Source organism: Schistocerca americana, chromosome 1 (assembly GCF_021461395.2).
Source record: "Schistocerca americana isolate TAMUIC-IGC-003095 chromosome 1, iqSchAmer2.1, whole genome shotgun sequence".
Taxonomy (NCBI): Eukaryota; Metazoa; Arthropoda; class Insecta; order Orthoptera; family Acrididae; genus Schistocerca; species Schistocerca americana.
Window position 1 is genome coordinate 654,028,024 of NC_060119.1, and position 14,959 is coordinate 654,042,982.

The 14,959-nt window shown below is 43.3% G+C and overlaps 1 protein-coding gene across 4 annotated transcripts in view; it reads right to left on the bottom strand.

Moving 5' to 3' along the window:
• The window catches only part of LOC124608169 (long-chain fatty acid transport protein 1-like), a 391,222-nt gene that overhangs the window by 107,078 nt on the left and 269,185 nt on the right, over positions 1-14,959 (bottom strand). The gene's annotated exons all lie outside the window — the stretch shown is intronic.

Sequence of the window (14,959 nt, forward strand, 5' to 3'; positions counted from 1 at the left end):
ATGTTAAGGGGCAGTTGCCACTCCCTGCACCAAGTGCCTATCCGCTGCAGATCTTCCTGCATTTCGCTACAATTTTCTAATGCTGCAACTTCTCTGTATACTACAGCATCATCCGCGAAAAGCCGCATGGAACTTCCGACACTATCTACTAGGTCATTTATATATATTGTGAAAAGCAGTGGTCCCATAACACTCCCCTGTGGCACGCCAGAGGTTACTTTAACGTCTGTAGACGTTTCTCCATTGATAACAACATGCTGTGTTCTGTTTGCTAAAAACTCTTCAATCCAGCCACACAGCTGGTCTGATATTCCGCAGGCGACAGTGCGGAACTGTATCGAACGCCTTCCGGAAGTCAAGAAAAATAGCATCTACCTGGGAGCCTGTATCTAATATTTTCTGGGTCTCATGAACAAATAAAGAGAGTTGGGTCTCACACGATCGCTGTTTCCGGAATCCATGTTGATTCCTACATAGTAGATTCTGGGTTTCCAAAAACGACATGATACTCGAGCAAAAAACATGTTCTAAAACTCTACAACAGATAGACGTCAGAGATATAGGTCTATAGTTTTACGCATCTGCTCGACGACCCTTCTTGAAGACTGGGACTACCTGTGCTCTTTTCCAATCATTTGGAACCCTCCGTTCCTCTAGAGACTTGCGGTACACGGCTCTTAGAAGGGGGGCAAGTTCTTTCGCGTACTCTGTGTAGAATCGAATTGGTATCCCGTAAGGTCCAGTGGACTTTCCTCTATTGAGTGATTCCAGTTGCTTTTCTATTCCTTTGACACTTATTTCGATGTCAGCCATTTTTTCGTTTGTGCGAGGATTTAGAGAAGGAACTGCAGTGCGGTCTTCCTCTGTGAAACAGCTTTGGAAAAAGGTGTTTAGTATTTCAGCTTTACGCGTGTCATCCTCTGTTTCAATGCCATCATCATCCCGGAGTGTCTGGATATGCTGTTTCGAGCCACTTACTGATTTAACGTAAGACCAGAACTTCCTAGGATTTTCTGTCAAGTCGGTACATAGAATTTTACTTTCGAATTCACTGAACGCTTCACGCATAGCCCTCCTTACGCTAACTTTGACATCGTTTAGCTTCTGTTTGTCTGAGAGGTTTTGGCTGCGTTTAAACTTAGAGTGAAGCTCTCTCTGCTTTCGCAGTAGTTTCCTAACTTTGTTGTTGTACCACGGTGGGTTTTTTCGTCCCTCACAGTTTTACTCGGCACGTACCTGTCTAAAACGCATTTTACGATTGCCTTGAACTTTTTCCATAAACACTCAACATTGTCAGTGTAGGAACAGAAATTTTCGTTTTGATCTGTTAGGTAGCCTGAAATCTGCCTTCTATTACTCTTGCTAAACAGATAAACCTTCCTCCCTTTTTTTATATTCCTGGTGAAACGAAAAACACTATAGGTTTTGGAACAACATAAGTGAACACAAAACATGTTTATTTTGTTCCACCGGATCGCTACATTGTGTACCGTGATTCGTCACTGCACACAACGTTTTTGCACTGTTCAGTCATTCAAAGTTTACGCTCCTTACACCAAGAGAGGCGTCGTTTGGCATTTACTCGCGTGATGTGTGGCTTATGAGCAGCCGCTCGACCATGAAATTTAAGTTTTCTCACCTCCCGCCTAACTGTCATAATACTTGCAGTGGATCCTAATCCAGTTTGGAATTCCTGTGTGATGGTTTGGATAGATGTCTGCCTATTACACATTAAGAACCTTTCCAGCCCTCGGCAGTCTCTGTCAATCAAAAGTCGCGGTTGGCTTGTACGCTTTTGTGCTGTACATGTCCCTTAACGTTTCCACTTCACTATCACAGCGGAACTAGTGGACCTAGGGATGTTTAGGAGTGTGTAAATATCGCGTACAGACGTATGACACAAGTGACACCAAATCACTTGATCACGTTCGAAGTCCGTGAGTTCTGCAGAACGCCCCATGCTGCTGTCTCACGATGTCTAATGACTACTGAGGTCCCTGATATGGTGCACGTGGCAGCACAACGCACCTAATATGACAACGTATATTTGTGCGGGTGTCCGATTATTTTTGATCATATAGTGTACAGTCAGTATGTAACAATTTATGAATACTTTTAACAGGGCTACCTCTGAATTTGGGTGTTTATTTCTGAATATGTGTTTCGCTGGCCGGCCGTGGTGGCCGAGTGGTTCTGGGCGCTACAGTCTTGAACCGCGCGACCGCTACGGTCGCAGGTTCGGATCCTGCCTCGGGCATGGATGTGTGTGATGTCCTTAGGTTAGTTAGGTTTAAGTAGTTCTAAGTTCTAGGGGACTGATGACCTCAGAAGTTAAGTCCCATAGTGCTCAGAGCCATTTTTTTTTTTTTTTTTTTGTGTTTCGCTAGATCACCCAGACTTTCAATGTCTGTGGCTTCCTTACTGTCCCTTTTGTAAACCAGTTTCTACACTTTGATCACTGTGTGTTTCCACATCTCATCCTAAATTACTGCATCAATTGGAACCAATCTTGGTACACATGTTACTTAGTATTATCTGGAAATAAAAATTGTGGGGGGGGGGGGGGGAGGGGGGGGGGGGGGGGGTAAGAACCACCAACCTTGTACTGGAGGTTCATTCTTATTGAATTTCACTACTTGTTCTTAAATTAAAATGTTAATTATCTACTACTGGTGTGATTCTCAGTTTTTAATCAAAGTAACAAATTTCATTTGTAATTACTAATCGAATGAACAAGTTAGCATTCAGAAAAAATATAAATTTGGTAAATTTGGTGCATTCGGGTATCAGTATCTTCAAAGTAGATTTTACCAGTGTTTTTGGCAATTACATCATCCTTTTTTAGGGAACTTACGTCCAATCACTGCCCTTCAAGTCCTGTAAGTACGAAAAAAATCGAAATCCACATAATCCCCTTCGTCCATTCCGCGCCTATCGTCTACATTTAGGTTTTCCATGGTTTCCCTAAACCCGTTTAGTGAAACATCGGGGTGGTGAAAGGACACGACCGATTTCCTGCCCCTTCCTTGTGCTATCCGGGATGAAGCTCTGTCTGTAGTAGCCATGGTTGAATGGAGGTTACCACTACTCTGTTTTCTTTATCTTCCTGACTGGACAAGGAGAGCGGAACCACAAATTAAAGTAGATTTTTTTGAGGGGCCCGCGAGACAGTCGTCCTTATTGATTCATTATTGATTTACAAAACCATAGATATCTGTATAAGTTGACAAGACAGGGAAATATCACCCTCCGCTTTTTAAATACGAAAATATCCTTTTAGCACCCAAACCCTTCCATGAGACTGCCGCAGGGCACAGCCTGACTCATCACACCAAATCACTCGTTTCCAGTCAGCCACTGTCCAGTGGCGTCAGCCGCGCGGTGTAGCTGCGCGGTCTTGGGCGTCTTGTCGTGGTCCGCGGGGTTCCCCCCGCCGGAGGTTCGAGTCCTCCCTCGCGCATGGGTGTATGTGTGTGTTGTCCTTAGCGTAAGTTAGATTAAGTAGTGCGTAAGCTTAGGGACCGATGACCTCAGCAGTTTGGTCCCATAAGACCTTACCACAAATTTCCAATTTCCAGTGACGTCGCGTTTTACACCACCTCAAGCGTCGCTTGGTCCTGACTACAGAAATGTGTGGCTTACGAGAAGCTGCTCGACAGTTGTATCTTGTTATTTTTACCTCTTTAAGCGCAGTCATGCGGTAGCTACTAGCAGCACTTTAGAACGCAGTAGTGATTTCTTTCACTGATTTCACGCGCTTTTTTTACATCAACCATCCGCTAGGCTCGCTGGTCCCTGTCCGTCAGTACACGTCTGCCTAATGTTGCTTTGGCTGTGGTTATTCCTTCGCGTTTCCATTTCACAATCACGTCACCAAGAAGGATTGAAATGTCACTGACGAATTTGTTACTCAGGTGACGTCGACTGACTAGTTCGCGTTCGAAGTCACTGAGGAGGAGGAGATTAGTGTTTAACGTCCCGTCGACAACGAGGTCATTAGAGACGGAGCGCAAGCTCGGGGTGAGGGAAGGATGGGGAAGGAAATCGGCCGTGCCCTTTCAAAGGAACCATCCCGGCATTTGCCTGAAGCGATTTAGGGAAATCACGGAAAACCTAAATCAGGATGGCCGGAGACGGGATTGAACCGTCGTCCTCCCGAATGCGAGTCCAGTGTGCTAACCACTGCGCCACCTCGCTCGGTCGAAGTCACTGACACTCCTGACTGACCCATTCTGCTGTTAACGCTTCCCTACTGGCACAGGCTGTCAGGATACTTTTTATCATATAGTGGTTATAAGAGTTAGAATATAACTATCCTGTTATTGACAGTGTGGCCATTAGCTTGTAAATCAGCCCCGGTTTATTCAGAAGAGGCAGCCCGCTATTCGCTTGAAGTTATTTAAGGAAACAATAGTAATCTAAACTCTTGATTGCGAGAAAGGGAACTGAACTTTGGTTATCTCGATCAAGAGTCTAGAGCCTTAACCACTGCATTACATCTCTTGTTTGCTCCAACAGGGGCACTACTACTTGGCGTAACTGGTTTCTCAAGGTGGCCAACAGGACATACAGTATTCCGCTTAAAATTCATTTCCCTTTTATTTGTGTTTCAAGAGGTTGATCTGTTTCGTAAGAACTTTATCTACGCTGTATGAAGAAGACCGCCAGCTTTTCCGCTGTGGTTACTTAATCACATCCCATGCTCGCCAGCACTGAACATTGTGGTCGGTTGCATCATGAGTTTTATCTTTTTTCCCGTCAGGGCATATTAGTCCCTCTCGGTTGGATAACCTTTCGCCGTTCCACGTCAAGGTTCATGGCTATTTTTCTGAAGCACAAATACGGAAGTTGAACGACCTTAATATATCTTTGTGAGGCACTGATGTGTTTGTCCTTTAAATCGTTTATGCACTGTAGTTTTGTTCGCTTATCTCCGACTTTTGGCGCAATTTTACGTATTAAAGCACTCCACCTTCAGGCCACGAGTGGCCTACCGGGACCATCCGACCGCCGTGTCATCCTCATGGAGGAAGCGGATAGGAGTGGCGTGGGGTCAGCACACCGCTCTCCCGGTCGTTATGATGGTATTCTTGACCGAAGCCGCTACTATTCGGTCGAGTAGCTCCTCAATTGGCATCACGTGGCTGAGTGCACCTCGAAAAATGGCAACCACACATGGCAGCCTGGATGGTCACCCATCCAAGTGCCGATCACGCCCGACAGCGCTTAACTTCGGTGATCTCACTGGAATCGGTGTAGCTACTGCGGCAAGGCCATTGCCAATTTTACAAACTAATGGGACATTTTAATACTACGTTGTTCTACAGATCCTCGCTCTGTGTCTCACATCTCCAGTGTTACGTTAAAACATACTATGAGGAACTGTACTGCCTTGTCATTAATTCGAGACAGAAGATTTTGAATCATTTTCATACGTGGTCCGCGGGATGTGTACAGTGCTCAGGTAGCGTACATTTCTTCTTCTCGGATACAAGGTAAGGCTCCCTAATTTGCAGTTCTGTTTCAATGACCCCGTTTTAATAAATGTTACATATACATGTCGGGAACAATACATACGTCCAATATCAGCACTCTCATAGCATGTTAAATATGTCTGACGCAGGTATACTCTAGTTACATGTACGACGTCTCAAGGAAGTCTTAATATATTTATTTTACTTCAAAATACTTTCGTAACCTCGTGTAGTATTTGTTTTTCACTGTTCAGATTTGTTGTGCCTAAATAAATTTGTTCAAACTGAAGACATTTACGGTTTACATGCATATTTGTTTCATCTTTTAGTTATTTAACGAGTTACTGATCTATTAGCCGTTTAGTGAAAAAAATACAAGCTTACCGAATATCGCCGGCCGGTGTGGCCGTGCGGTTCTAGGCGCTTCAGTCTGGAACCGCGTGACCGCGACGGTCGCAGGTTCGAATCCTGCCTCGGGCATGGATGTGTGTGGTGTCCTTAGGTTAGTTAGGTTTAAGTAGTTCTAAGTTCTAGGGGACTGATGACCACAGATGTTAAGTCCCATAGTGCTCAGAGCCATCTGAACCATTTTTTTTTTTTACCGAATATCGGAGCAGATTTGCGACTGGACCCAAGAAAAGGGGTTAACTGACACAAAAAGAGGACCCGTTCCAACAGGAAGAAGAAGATGATGATGATGACGATGAAAAAGACGGGCTACTTGTGCTCATTAGACTGTTGTACCATGAAGTCCTAAGTGACGAATAGCCTTTCCTGGTCGGAGGTAAAATAATGTCAGTTTTAACGTTTGAGCCAGTATCATCAAATTACGTCGTCGTTGCGCAGAATAACGGGTTTTCCACAGCGTTGGGAACAGAAGAGGAGGGGGAGGAGGTGGCAGCTTTAAGAGCGGCGGCAGGTGGGCGGTGGCGGGCAGCCAGTCTGGAGGAATGCAGCCCGCGCCGGCGACGCATCGCGTTTGTAAACACTGCGCTAATTACGCATCGCCACTTGCTCCGATGACGATGCAACTCGCGGAGAAAGCGCATACAGCAGCGACGCAATTAAGGCCGGGCATTTCGCGAGTGTTAGCATTCTTCACAGCAGTGGCAGACTTCTGACTGCTCGAGCAACGCCTATATGTTACCGGCACTTCGTGAAATTTCGCTATTCCGTAGAATACCTAGGTAATGTATAGAATGCCTGATGGTTTTACAAGGGGAGGCCGCCAATTGTGAAATTTAGATTCGATTCATACTGCACATAATAAAAGCTCATGGCCAGAGGTGTAATGTGGCAAAGCACCAAGATGCACTTCTCAGCCGTTGTTGAGAAAATCGACAGTTAAAAGAAACCGTTGCGGTGAAATACTTTCTACGATTAATAATTCTCTACAGCGTCGTGGCGCAGCGGTAAGCGCTCGGGTTCGTAATCCGAAGGTCGCCGGATCGAATCTCGCGCCATGCAACCTTTTTTTTTTAGTATTTGTTTTTTATAATTCTCCCGGCAATCAGTTGCAACAATTATGCATATAATAAGTTGTTGAAAGTCGTTTGTCGTGGAAAAAATGGCGACTTCGAACATCATTATGTTTTCCGCAAACAAAGTTGAATTTCACAAATGTTATTAATTGTCTTCATAATGATAACCACTTGTAGTTAACGGAAGACGTAGAAACGATATTCCGAAACGAATACGTATAGCGTAAGTCAAACGTTCGAAATAGAATAGAGACCCCACGAACACAAATTTGCTGTGGCAGGTATGAAATATAAACTCTGTTACTCGCTCGTTACACTTGAATGACAGATGTTGAATGGGCCGAAACGAGCCGCCGCATAACAGCGTTCTTGCCTGCTAACTTCGAAAGAAGGTAGATGCGGTTCCTAGCGCAACTTATAACATTGTCGAAAATCAGTGCGGACGGGAGAGCTTTGGTACACCCTGTTAAAAAAAAACGGAAAAATGGAGGCGGTACATTTGGAGAGCGATCCGCCTTCACCAACATGCATAAGTAATTCATAATTACAAAAAACTAATAATAAAAAAAATTACATGGCGCGAGATTCGATCCGGCGACCTTCGGATTACGAACCCGAGCGCTTACCGCTGCGCCACGACGCTGTAGAAAATTATTAATCGTCGAGAGTATTTCACCGCAACGGTTTCTTTTAACTGTCGATTTTCTCGACAACGGCTGAGAAGTGCATCTTGGTGCTTTGCCACATTACACCTTTGGCCATGAGCTTTTATTATGCGCAATATGAATCGAATCTGAATTTCACAATTGGCGGCCTCCCCTTGTTAGTCAAACTATGAAACATAAGTTTTTTGTGAAAACGTTACGTACTTTTCCTTGCTGCACTATACAATTCCTAGGCATTATACGGAATGATCAGTACCATTTACGCAAAGTGTTAAAAGAGTTCAAATTTGAAGGCGTTATTATTTATACGCATTTGAAACTAAAAGAATAAAACTAAGAAAGCACAGGATATTCTTACCGGAAAGCAATGAAAGCAGAACTGAGATTGAAGTACTTTTTACAGTAAGTATTCATTTTCTACTTTAAAAAAACTTAACATTTTGTCAATTTGATCTTGCACGTTTAATACATTTCACGACTTGAAGAAGAATGCAGATAAAATCCTGTTACCGGTAAAACACAAAGCAGGACTGGCATGACCTACCTGTTGCAGCAGAGAAGTCTAGACTGACATTTTGAATTGCACTTTATTTTCTTTTTGACGTCCTTGGCCGCTTGCTGTAGACTGAGAAGTAGCTTTAGATTGTAGAGATATTTTGTCGGCAGGAACGTCTTCAGTTCTTATTAAGTTCTTTCGACATACTGTGAATTTTGATCTTGCATAGAGCCGCCTCAAGATTCCTCCTGCAGTTCCAGGTCGGTAAAAGCCATCTTCCGCCACGGTCGTAACAACAGCCAACAGATCGCGTGAGTCACCCCGCCCTTTGTCGACTTCGAGAATCGGAATGCACACAGTGACACCCAAAGGCACAGGAGGAATTTTTTTGTCAGAATACCTTTTCTTTTTCTTTTTTTTGCCTAATCTCTAGGTTCAATTTCGATTCCGTTTTACTTTGAGTAGTTTTCTCAATATTGAACCAGACACGCATAAAATCCTAACCCCATAACCTTCTACTTCGGCGCAGTCTTCGTCTTTGGGAGAATGTCCACAAATGACACGAACGTTTCAGTCACACTTTTGACATGAATGAGCAGTGCTCAGATCGAAAGACTTGCAACCGGCGAACGGTCTACCCGACAGGAGGCCCTAGTCACACGACATTTACATTTTAACACGTTCTGTTGCTTCTACAGTAATTTATTGGTTGCTGACACTGAACTAAAGATGAATTCCTGAGCGGGAGTTCTAATACGTTCTTCAACAAGGTTGTGGCCGATTTCGTTTGGCCATCGTTGCCTCACTGATTCAGCAGCGACCTTTCTCAGATGAAGTCGCTGCGACGGGTCGTTTAAGAAAAACAGGAAATCGAAAATAAAAAAAAAAAACAATTGGCAAGTGGCAATGTGTAAAAGACAGCTGTTCTACAGTCCATGAACTATTCGTCGATCGAACAGAGGAGAGACTATGAAATCAAGCCAAGGAACATATTTCGAAATATGTTCCTTGTTAGTTCATCTGTACTGTTCAATTAAGTACTTCTCAGAAATATTATCTATCAGTACCAAACACGTTTCGAAAGGCTATGCCGTCGTCTTCGGTGGCAGTTTTCTAATATTTTAGTTTTGCTAAAGATTTTTTGTGTAAGAACTTTATTCCAGAAGTTTCAACTATTGTAATCAGATGAAACGAAATGCAAACTTTCAAAGAAGTGAAAACAATCACGCATCTAAAAGTTGCGAATTTCCCAGGGCAGGGAGGCAGTATCAAAGGAGTAAATTATAGCCACAGTGGATCATTTTCACTGTTTATTATAGCAGACGCGTATTTTTCTTAAAAGCTGTGAAAATGAAGCCACACACACACACACACACACACACACACACACACACACACACACAGCCTTTTCAGTGAAACTTTACAATTTTGATTCGAAATACGTATTTTATTGAAATTTTATGCTCTCCTTAATTGACAACATGTGAAAAATAGTGGCACATATTTTTAAGAATGACATAAATTTCTAAAGAAACTGCAATGATTCATTTCCGTTTTTAAATGTGATAATATGTTTTAATTTCTTTGAGATCACAAGTATGTTTCTAATTTTTCATACAAATTCGTACGTTTTATTCTGACGAAGTACGTACTTTTTCTGTCACAGGCCTGCAAACCTGTGTTACGGAAATAGCGAAGGGCTGAACAGATCTATAGCAACTTACGTGTGACAACCCAAGCACCTGTTGTCAGAGATTACTTTAGCGGTGATGAACACCGTGATCGTTGAACAGGCAGACCAAACTTCTGGTATGATGTATGATTTTTCTATGACATGGCTAGGAAATAGTCTCCGCTCTGCTACAGCGTACGACGTACTTTGCAAAACTAAACGAAACATAAAAGGCGGCAACTACTAACTAGCTTACCAGTATATGCATATTTCACTACTTCACACGCGGACAACCACAAACGGAACGTAGCTTTGTGTTACCTGGAAGAGACTGCTCTTTCTGAAGTAGCTTGGAGGCCATCTCCGTACTGTGCGTTTTATCTACTTGCTCGGTACAGCTCAGCTTTAAAAACAGTGTCATCTTTATGGAAACAAGAATATTATGGAACGAGTTATTATTCAATCCAGCGCAGCTGAAAATTGAACATGAAACATTTTCCTTCGGGGCATTTGTGTAAGTAAAGACAAATGATACAAATACACATAAGGATGTAATAAATAGCTTAAGACGAAGGACTTAAAAAGCGAACGAAATCCTGATCATGCGGTCAAAAGAATTTCATGGAAATTAAGCATGTGTCCTGTTTTGGCATCCTGTTTGCGGCTAGGTTATTAGAAACTCAGCAGAAACTCGTCTTACAACAGGATGACGACTTGACAATGGGAGCGTACCGGGATTCGGCTGCTGTGACTTGCAGTAATTAGGAAAACACTGAACGAGATGTCAAGGTGTATTTGAATTCAGCTTCTTCCGGAACATGTCCACATGATATTAGGAACAATAACTATATTGGAAAGCACTGAAAGTACCTGTCCGATTGTACAAGAGCTCCTTTTCCACATATTCCTTTCCTCTCCGATTCTGTGCAGGACCTCGTATTCCTTACCTTATTCGTCTGTAGCACATCTCAGATGTTCGGTTCTCTTCTGGCCCGGTTTTCCCGCAGTCCATGTTTCACTACCATACAAGGCTGTGTTCCAAACATACATTCTCAGAATTTTTTTCCTGAAGTCAGGGCCTATGTTTGTTACTAGTAGACTTCTAGTGGCCAGGAATGCCCTTTTTGCCAGTGCTAGTCTGTTTTTGATGTCCTCCTTGCTCCGTTCGTCGTTGCTTATTTTGCTGCCTAGGTAGCAAATTCCTTAACTTCATTTACTTCGTGACTGTCAGTGCTGATGTTAAGTTTCTCGCTATTCTTATTACTGCTACTTCTCATTACTTTCGTCTTTTCCTATTTACTCTCAATCCTTGTTATGTACTTATTAGGCTGTTCATTCCTTTCAGCAGATCCTGGAATTCTTCTTCATTTTCACTGAGGCCAGCAACGTCATCAGCGAATCTTATCGTTGATATTCTCTCACCTTTAATTTTAGTCCCACTCTTGAACCTTTCTTTTATTTCCATCAAGGCTTCTTCAATGTATAGATTGAACAATAGGGGCGAAAGACTAAATCCCTGTTTTACACACTTCTTATCCGAGTTCTTCGTTCTTGGTCTACCATTCTTATTACTCCCTCTTGGCTCTTGTACATGTTATATATTACTCGTCTCTCCTTATAGCTCACCGCTATTTTCCTCATAGTTTCGAACATCTTGCACCTTTTGATATTCTCGAACGTTTTTTCCAGGTCGACAGATTCTATGACCGTGTCTGGATTTTTCTTTAGTCTTGGTTCCATTATCAGCCGCGACGTCAGAACTGCCTCTCTGCTGCCTTTACCTTTCCTAAAGGCAAACTGATCATTATGTTCCATTTAGGTAAGCAAAAAAAACGGGGGTCACTTCCTGATTTTAAACTATGGAAGATAAATGGAGCGCATTAAGTTCGAATAAGAGCTCCCGTGGCTGCTCAATTAGCACGCAGGTGCGGGAGACGGTGCCTGCTTATTGGCCAGATTCTCGTCTTGTGTAAAACGAGCTTTGGGCCTACCATGAGCAGGAAGCCGACGCCAAAAGTGAGGGGTGGTGTCACGTCAACAGCTAAAAGCATTAATTATCGAAAACTCAATCTCCAATGGTTGTGGTCGCCGAGTACTGGAGAGACTGTCCTTAAATGTAGAGATACGTGGAAAGTTGAGTACGAATTCAGTCAGCATCTCAAACTGCTCTGTCAATCACAGTGCGAAGCAATCTATGCGAATCCAAACCGAAGCAGAAAAGAAAGTCTAAATTTCTGATCACCGGAAATAATATGATAGCATGATCCTACCAGGCCCGAGGTTGTGTAATACAAAACAGTGGTTGGAGGTAAGTACATTGTGCCAAAAACACGATTTTTTGTGTATGGTAGACACCCAAAGAAGCTATTCGTCACGAAGGGTGAAGCGTAGTTCCATGATTTTACGATTGTTCTGTTTCCGTTCTTTGACTAAGAATGGCACATGTTTTTGGAGGCTCAAGCGTAAGTTATTGTACAGACATTATTTCAAAAGAGACAAATCCAAGTGCGACTCCAGCCAAGTGAATTCGTATGAAACACTACAGCTGCATACACATCCCAAGGCGAGGCGTGTTACTATGTAAAGTATACGGTCACAGATAAGTTCAGCAGCTTGCTGTTTACGTTATTTTGTTAGCTGACAACCAAAAGAAGTAAAGAGCGCGTCGACAGTAAAGGGGACAGATCATGCTCCCAAAAAGAAAAGTTTCAGTACCGGCGTTATACTGAGTTGCATGAATGTGCTGTGAAATAGCTGATTCTTCAATATTGTGAATAACTGTATGCAAGGTTGATAGCTAGACGTGAGTAATACTTACGAAAGAAAATTATGTGTAAAAGGACGCCAGATGTGAACGACATAATATACTCGCAGGAACTGATTTTTTTTTTCGGGAAAGTAAAGCATCAGCTGTGACATACAGATTAACAGTTTGCACGGTAAATCGGCTGTGGTACAATATTGACTGTGCAGTGCTATCGCAAAAAACAGTGTTTAACTGACCAACCTTCTCTCTCCGTAGCTCCCTTGGCACTCAACGGCTGTCATCCGCGAATGTATCGGCAGAAAACAGCTGTGATGTCACAGATGGCGAGAAGCCTGACAGTACTATAGAAAGCGAGAAGCAAAAACGAAGATAAATCCTGTTTCTAGCTATTCCTGCAGCAACTTGGCAGTCATTTATTCACGTAGCGAGTACCGGAACGAATCCTGTTTGTAACTCATCCTCCCCCTTCCGCTCCCTCCCTCCCTCCCCCTCCCTCTCTCTCTCTCTCTCTCTCTCTCTCTCTCTCTCTCTCTCTCTCTCTGTCTGTCTGTGTGTGTGTGTGTGTGTGTGTGTGTGTGTGTGTGTGGGGTTATCTAACTAGAACACTAGCGAGTATCTGGTCAATTTCAGGGCGGATAATCGCATGTACATTTTACTCCTCCACTGCTAACTTAAGTAATGCACTGCATTATTAATAGGATAAAATTCCTCTGAATACATTTCACCAATTTTATATATTATTTTTAAGCCTCTGAAGAATATTTTGAGTCTTAGTAAGGAATTAGCAATCAGTTGCCACGTCAGCCAGATCTTTCCCTTTCATCAGCAGTGTTAGCGGTTTTATAGTGTTCACAACTTCGTCTATGGCATGTTTCTGTGCCAATACTACATCTTCTATCGCGGGGGACGTCCTTAGAGGCTGTAAAGACGGAGTTAGTTAATTTTAGAACGTAAACTTGATTAAGTGGCGGAAAGTTAATTAACTTCGCGTGTATAACCTGAGGATGTCTCCCACAGAAGGGGGAAATGTTAGGCGCAGCAGGATCCTGCATATTCCTTACTGTTTTTGGTTTCTCGGTAGAATCAGAGAGAGTGATCGCTCGATTGAAGAAAATGACGCAGGAGGCAGTGTTCTCGTTGAAGCAGTTTTCCTGGTACTTGTATTAAGGTCGCCACACCAGTACTGGAAATGGCTTTCCGGAGCACGCTCGCGTTGCCTTAGCGTCGCGACATCTGACGCGTTTGCAGCAGGGTCTACGTAAGTAATCAGTGAAGCGAACAAAAAGCTCGTGTTCCTGTTCGTAAGAAACGAGAGCAAAACAGCTAGTCTGAACGGTGTAACTGACGACCAGCGTTTTGGATGAAGTTACCTCTCAATGCCATGTAATGCTGGAGTGTGTAGAACTAATGTCTGGCGGCAGGACAGACCATGCCCCTGCCTAGATCGACAGACGTCTCCGCTTGTTGCATAAGTGCTGAATTATTCGAATAGTTAGTCACTGTGTAATCAAAGGACTTAATGCGCAACACATTTCTTTCTGTTGTACAAGAGATATCTGCGTGGTACAAATATGCTTACAGAGTAAGGTTTCCGTTCTGGGCGAAAACTGCAAGACCATGCCAATCAGAGTTACCAAAACAAAAAGCAATCGCAGAGAGGAGGGTAAGCTATGAAGAGGTGGTGGAAAACGAGCAACACTTTGTTGTTGATTAGGAGTACCATCAAACAAACAATACTTCCTTTTAGCCACACTCAAGTCGAAGCACAGAGACCAGTTTCAGAATTGTTTGGTTGAAGCAGCTTGGCTGGAAAGCCACTCCAGTCATCTACGGAGAACTATCGTTTAATTTTTACAATTCCTTTCGTTGAAGCGAACTATACGTGCGCGAAAGAATGCGCAATATATCCTTCGCTGTACACACACACGCAGCTTTATACTTGGCACGAATTTCATTGGTGATCGACGAAACGTTTCGGCTGAAAACGGTATGCAATGTCTTTCATCAAATGACAACTCTTGAATATCAGGCGTTGGAGCTTCACAGTCGTATCACAGATTTATCTTTCGTATGCTCAAGTGCGTTTTCCACTAATTATCAACTTGATTCGATAAGAACGGTGTGAGGTGCAAGCTAAACACTCGTGAACTCGTACGGGGTACCAAGAACACCTTCAGCAACTGCAGCTGGCGCGCTACTGCGTAAAGAAACAACAAATGCATCGCTGTAAGACATTGGCGGGTGTGATGCGAGAAATACTTCAGCCGTTCGTAACCAGCCCGCTGGCGTGTAGTGCTGTTGTTCCACCAGGCAAAACGGGTCACGACACCGGTTCCCAGTAGCGATATGAGTTACGTAGGCCAACTTACATTTCACCGAACTGTACTCTCGACTTTCGAGGCGG